Source organism: Apium graveolens, chromosome 4 (genome assembly GCF_009905375.1).
Source record: "Apium graveolens cultivar Ventura chromosome 4, ASM990537v1, whole genome shotgun sequence".
Taxonomy (NCBI): domain Eukaryota; kingdom Viridiplantae; phylum Streptophyta; class Magnoliopsida; order Apiales; family Apiaceae; genus Apium; species Apium graveolens.
The window spans coordinates 158,968,001-158,974,920 of record NC_133650.1 but is presented as its reverse complement, the minus strand read 5'-3'; the positions used below and the strand labels follow the sequence as shown (position 1 = coordinate 158,974,920).

Here is a 6,920-nt window from a genome sequence, read left to right as displayed (position 1 = left end):
ATTGCTCCAGTTCTTTCAAGGAGTAAAACTCATCTCCTGATTGATTTGTAGTAGGAGGATCAAATTCTGCTACTATCACATTTTCCTCAGCCTTGGAAGACTGTACCATTCTCTTTGATTGTTGAGATTGTTATTGTTGTTGTGGTTTTTGCTATTGTTCTTCAGCTACTAGAGCAGTAGATGTGCTGACCACTCTACCTTTCCCGTAGACTTCCTTCTGCCGAATCTGCTCCAACTCATAGGTTTTTAGCACACCATAGAGTCTTTCCAAAGAAATCTCATTCAGATCTCTCGCTTCTCTTTCTCTTATGGCAGTGATTCTATGTTCAAGATGAGTTGGCAGTGTTAAAAGGAACTTTTTGTTGACCTCCCTGATTGAATAATATTTTCCATTTATGTTCAGGTTGTTGATCAATGCATTGTACCTCTCAAACACTTCAGTAATTCCTTCTCTTGGATTGGATTTAAAATATTCGTACTCAGAGGTTAGGATCTCTAACTTGTTCTCCCAAACTTCCTATGTGCCTTCATTAATCACCTCAATAGTTTCCCAGATGTGTTTGGAATTTTTACAGTTCATCACATGTCTGTTTATCGAGGGATCAAGGGAATCAACTAAAATTAATTGAAGGCTGGCATCCAAGGAGGCTTCTTCTTTTTCAGCAGGAGAAAAATCCTCAGGATCTTTTACATAGGTTCTAGCTTTGGTAATTACAACAACATCTTCTATAACCTCTTGTTCAATAACCATCAGAATATTTGGACCCTTCTTTAACACGTCCATATATTTGGGATTTGCAACTTGTAAAAACAAGAGCATCTTCTTCTTCCACATAATATAATTTTCTTTATCGAACAGTGGAATTTTAACGGTTCCAACTTTTTGTGTAGTCATTATGAATTTTTGATTAAATAAAAATTCAAGGAGTGGAAGAATCACAAAAGTCTAGGATCTTGATTTGTTCGTTAATCAGAAAGCTCTGATACCCATTGTTAGGTCCCAATATGTTTGTAGAAGAGGGGTTGAATACAAACTATACTGTTTAATCGAATATAATGCGGAATAAAAAAGCGAAACAAAATTCAAGTTAAATAAAACTATTATTAAACTTGAAATGTGTTACAACAACGGTATCATTTACAAGAGATTAATCTCAAATAAATTATTCCAAATCTAGAATAAATTCAACATGAACTTTTTCTATTTTTGAAATAAAACGATCAAATATTAAAAGCAATTTGAGATTAAGTTCTAGGGATTTTGATCCGCTAGATAGTTACACAAGAACAAGAGAATGATTTCTAGTGGTTTAGATTTAACAATAAATACTAGAAATTAATTTCCTGTAATATTGCAGTTGAAGATAATAAGTTCTCTGCTTTCTTTTTGTTTCTGTGTTCTAGAGTTGGTTGAAAATATTCAATTCTTTCTTGAATGATCTGCTTATGTCTTTAAGTAATCAAAACAATCCAATTGAATTGTACTGGCAAGACTATCGGCAAGACAATCCTTTCAGTTGGAAAGACTTTCGGCAAGACAATCCTTTGAGCTGGAAAGACTTTCGGCAAGACAATCCTTTGAGCTGGAAAGACTTTCGGCAAGACAATCTAAAAGAACTGGAAATACTTTCGGTATGACAATCCAATTGTCATACCAGTTCAAATGTTTGTCTTGCTGAATTAATATTGAATATTAATTCAAAATCAATTCTGAAAATATATAATATTAATTCAGAATTAATTAATTAATTAATTCAATTAATCCATAAATTAATCTTTGCAGATATAATATATTTTCTTAATTAAATTATATGACTTAATTAATTAATAGAAAATTAATACTATTCTTGAACATCAACCAATCTTCTGAAAATCACTGAATATTATGAATCAATTCCAACACTTCAATGTTGACATTCGATGTACTGTCTGGTTCATGAATGACTAACTTCCGTGACGTTTCTTAATGTCTTGACTTTGATAACATGATTTTCTTCAGATTAAATCCCTGTAATTAATTGATACCCTGACAAGATCTCTGTCACTTGATTAAATCCATAAGCTTGATTTATATCACTTAGGCTTGATCAATTTCTTGAGCTTCTTCCAGTGAATTAAGTCCTCAAGTCTATAAATGAACAATGTTCCTTAATCCTTTGACATATATTACTTTGAGATATCTCTTTGACGGTAGAACCACTATTTACTTGTTACATTCTTATTTGAGTTGAGTTAAATCCTCGAATACACAAATAGGCTATGACATATGCCTTTCAAGAAGATATTCTATATTACTTGCTAACGCATACTTGCATGAATTTTACCGCATGTTTAGAGACTAACAAGTTTTTGGCGCCGCTGCCGGGGAATTCGGTGTTAATTTTTAGTTTATGTGTTTGTCATCAGTGGTCGTTAAAGTTCATTGACTTGGACATTGTTACTTATATGTTTCCTTAGGATATTTCAGGTACTTTAGCGAGCGTGTATGCATAAGCATTTGCGGGCTCGTAGGAGAACTCTGAATCAAGCCGAGGAAGAAGCTGTAGTGATTCGAAGGGAAGTTTTTGAGGATGAAGAGAAGGTAGAAGAAGAAAAGAAAGTCGAGGAACCAGCTTTAGTAGTAATGGGAGATCAAGCAGAAATTCCTAAGGCTTTGATGGACTATTCTCAATGATATTCAGTCGAGCATCATCAGACCAGCCATCTCGGCTAACACTTTTGAGATCAAGTCAAGCACGATTCAGATGATACAGAAATCAGTTCAGTTTGGGGGTTCTCCTACAGAAGACCCCAACATGCACAACAGGGATTTCATTGAGATCTGCGACACTTTCAAGTTCAATGGTGTGACCGAAGATGATATCAAGCTGCGACTCTTCCCATTCTCTCTGAGGGATAAAGCAAAGTGCTGGTTACATTCTCTACCACCAGGGTCTATCACTACTTGGGAAGATCTTGCTCAAAAGTTTCTCACTAAATTCTTCCCTATGGCGAAGAGTGCTGTAATCAGGAATGCTTTTATTCGGTTTGCTTAGAAAATTGGAGAATCTCTGTGTGAGGCTTGTGATCGATATAAGGAGATGCTAAGGAAGTGCCCACACCATGGCATGCCTGATTGGATGATTATAAACAATTTTCTAATGGATTGGGTGCTATTTCTAGACCCATTCTGGATGCAGCATCAAGAGGAGTCTTATGGGCTAAGAGCTAAAATGAAGCCTATGAATTGATTGAACTGATGGCTGCTAATGAATACCAGAATCCTTCTCAGAGGCTAACTCAGGGTAAAGTAGCAGGAATTCTGGAGTTGGATGCAGCAACTGCTATAACTGCCCAACTTAAAGCTTTGACGATGAAGGTGGACACTTTGGCTAATTACAAAGTTAATCAAATCACTAGTGTCCATGAGCTTTGTGATGGTGCCCATGAGACTGATCATTGTGTTATTTCTAGTGAATCAGCTCAGTTCGTGAGCAACTGTTGTGAATATGTTGTGTACTTGATGATCACTTAAACAAAACATCTAAGTAGATTTTACTTAGTGAAATAATGTAGCACTCGACGGATAAGAATTATATTCCCGACGGATAACTCATTATAGTCCCGACGGATGATTAATTTATTATCCATCGAGTGAGTAGCTTATGTAATAATAAGTTTGTAGCACAGTGATGTATGCACCTTTGTATAGAATCTGGAGTAGCATATAAGTCATGTTGACTTTAACTAGATATGTAGAATAGGTTGATTAACTGTACATAAGTAATGTCTTGTAATTCTGTATAAGTGAAATGAAGTCAAGTGCCAAAATAGCTACCGACGGATGATTAACAAAGCCTTCGACGGATGATCAAATGACTATCAACGGATGTTTAGCATAGCAGTCGACGAATGATCAATCAATTCATCGACGGATGATCTGAAAGTCGACGGATGATCATATCAAGAATTCAAACATCAGTTGAACAGTGAAAGCTGACACACAGCCGTCGAGTTGTATACAAACACATTGTGGAAGCCCATTAACTAGGTAATAGAGGACGAAAAGCAGCAAAGATTAAGACTGTTAGATTTTATATTTCTTCAGTCTTTTTGACTTTGTAATCTTGGTATTATATAAACCAAGAGAGTAGCAAATAGAAAAATAACAGAGATAGCTGAGAAACACAAAAACAGAAAAATCATTGTAAGCATAATCTTTAGCATTTCCTGTATTCTCAGCAGTTCCATTTGTAAGCAGCTGTGAGCATTTCTGCACACAGAGTCCTCTCGATATATTATATATATCTCTGGTGGAATTGTTTAAATCCACCAGAAAGTTTTTGAAGACTCCTATTTTTAATTACTTATGTTTTGATTCATTTAAATTTACATTCCGCATTGTGCTAATCAAAACAAATATATATAAAATCGAGTTGAACATTTTTATTTTAAGAAAAAGGTTCAAGAATTCCATTCAACCTCCCTTCTGTAATTCTTGCTATATTGTTAAGGGACTAACAATTGGTATCAGAGCAAGCTCTTAATCTACAAAGAGTTTAAAGTTCAAAACAATTCAGCAAGATGAACAAGAAAGATGTTGGAGTCAAGATTCCTTTTCTTGATAAAGATAATTACCATCATTGGAAGGTAAAGATGCATCTTCATATGCTTTCTCAAGATGAGGCCTATGTGGACTGCATAGAAAGAGGCCCTCATGTTCCAATGAGAGCTGCTACAGGAAACGAGCCATCTGTTCCAAAGCCAAGGCATGAATGGTCTGATCCTGACATTGAACAAGTCAGGAAAGATAAAAAGGCCATGAACATTCTGTTCAATGGTGTTGATACAGACATGTTTGATAACATCATCAACTGCAAAACTGCCAAGGAAGTTTGGGACACAATACAGATAATTTGTGATGGCATTGAGCAAGTTAGAGAAAATAAAATGCAGCTCCTAATTCAGCAATATGAGCATTTTCACAATGAAGAAAGTGAGTCACTCACTGACATTTTTAGTAGATTCCAAAAACTACTAAATGCTCTTAAGTTGCATGGAAGAGTCTATCAGACTAAAGACTCCAATCTGAAATTTCTCAGATCTCTTCCAAAGGAATGGAAACCAATGACAGTCTCATTGAGAAACTCACAAGATTATAAGGAGTTTACTTTAGAGAGACTGTGTGGCATTCTGAAAACCTATGAGCTTGAGATAGAGCAGGATGAAAGAATGGAGAGAGGAAAGAAGAAAGAAGGATCCATTGCACTAGTTGCTGATCTGGAAAAGGAGAAAGAAGTGAAGATGGAAGCTGTGGAATCAACTTCAAAGGTCTGTGAAAGCAAGGGTAAGGGGCTAGCTGCAGAAAGTGAAGATTCATTGAGCCAAGATGACATGGAGGACATTGATGAGCACCTAGCATTCCTTTCAAGAAGATTTTCCAAGCTCAAGTTCAAAAAGAACTTTGGAGCAGCCAAGCCAAATAGAAACATGTTGGATAAGTCAAAATTCAAATGTTTCAAATGTGGCTTGGCAGGGCATTTTGCAAATGAGTGTAGAAAGTCAGATTCCAGTAAAAAAAGGTTTGAGTCTGTAGATTACAAGCAAAAATACTTTGATCTACTCAAACAAAAGGAAAGGGCTTTTATTACACAAGAGAATGACTGGGCAACTGATGGTTTGGATGAAGATGAAGATGTCAGCTATGTCAATCTAGCCCTTATGGCCAAGTCTGATGAAACAGAGACAAGTTCCTCAAGAAATCAGGTAATCACTACAAACCTTGCACATTTTTCTAAAGCTGAGTGTAATGATGCATTAAATGACATGTCTACAGAATTGTATCATTTGCGTGTTACACTTAAGTCTCTCACTAAAGAAAATGCTTAAATCAAAGAAAACAACTTGTTTTTAAGTGAGAGGAATAATGTGCTTGAGTCTCAATATGTTAAGTTTGAGAAATTAAAAATTGAGTGTAAGATTTCCAAGGAGGAATTAACTGAGTCCTTGAAAAAGGAAGAAATTTTGAAGAAGCAGCTCGATCGTGAACAAGAGGTGATTAAAGCATGGAAAACATCCAGAGATGTTCATGCTCAAATCACCAAGGTTCAAGGAATTGAGTCTTTTTGTGATGAAGCCTGGAAAAAGAATAAGGAGAAACTAGAACTTATTTTGGTAGATGGGTTGCTGACAGATGTAGACTCGACGGATGATGAGGACTATCCGTCAGATAACAAAAAGTGTTATCCGTCGAATGATAAAAATCCTCATCCGTCGGCTGTAAGCAAACCCATTAGCAAAGCCAAATTAATCAAGCTAAATGAAAAGTATGGGTCTTTTTCCAAGAACTTTGTTTCAGGAGAGTCAAGTCAAGCTAAGAAAGGGAAAAAGGCTAATGTTGGTCACATGACTGTCAAACAGTTAAGTGACAGACTTGAGAAGATAGAGGTAAAAACAGAGACTAAAAAGAAAAACAATAGGATTGGTAAAGTAGGGATTAACAAACACAATAACTACGCACCTGATAAATATGCCCCCAGAAAAATCTGTGTCAAGTGTGGTAGTGTAAATTATTTTTCTGTCAATTGCAAATCTGCCATGCTTACTCCCATGTCTGTTCAACCTCAATTTCCTAACATGGATGCCATGCCTCCCATACCTGTTAATGTTATGCCTACACAGAATATGAATGCACAGTTTGCTAATATGCCATTTGCACCTAATCCATACTATGCTCCATACAATATGCCTCAAATGCCATTTAGCATGCCTTACTGGAATAACATGTTTACACCAAGCATGCCATTTCCTGTTAGCCATAACATGCATGATAATTCTGTTGCATTTAGTGGTTTCAAAGGTACAACCCAATTGACTAAGGAAGAATTTGAAATTCCTAAGTCAAATGAGATAAGACCTAAGAAACAGAAGAAGAAAGCTAA

The 6,920-nt window shown here is 35.9% G+C and overlaps 1 non-coding gene across 1 annotated transcript; it reads right to left on the bottom strand.

Annotated features, from left to right (window-relative positions):
• Window positions 1-3,002: 3,002 nt before the first annotated feature.
• On the bottom strand, window positions 3,003-3,109 carry LOC141722082 (small nucleolar RNA R71). Its single transcript, XR_012575114.1, has one exon. It is a non-coding gene; the product is annotated as a small nucleolar RNA R71 (small nucleolar RNA).
• Window positions 3,110-6,920: the final 3,811 nt, after the last annotated feature.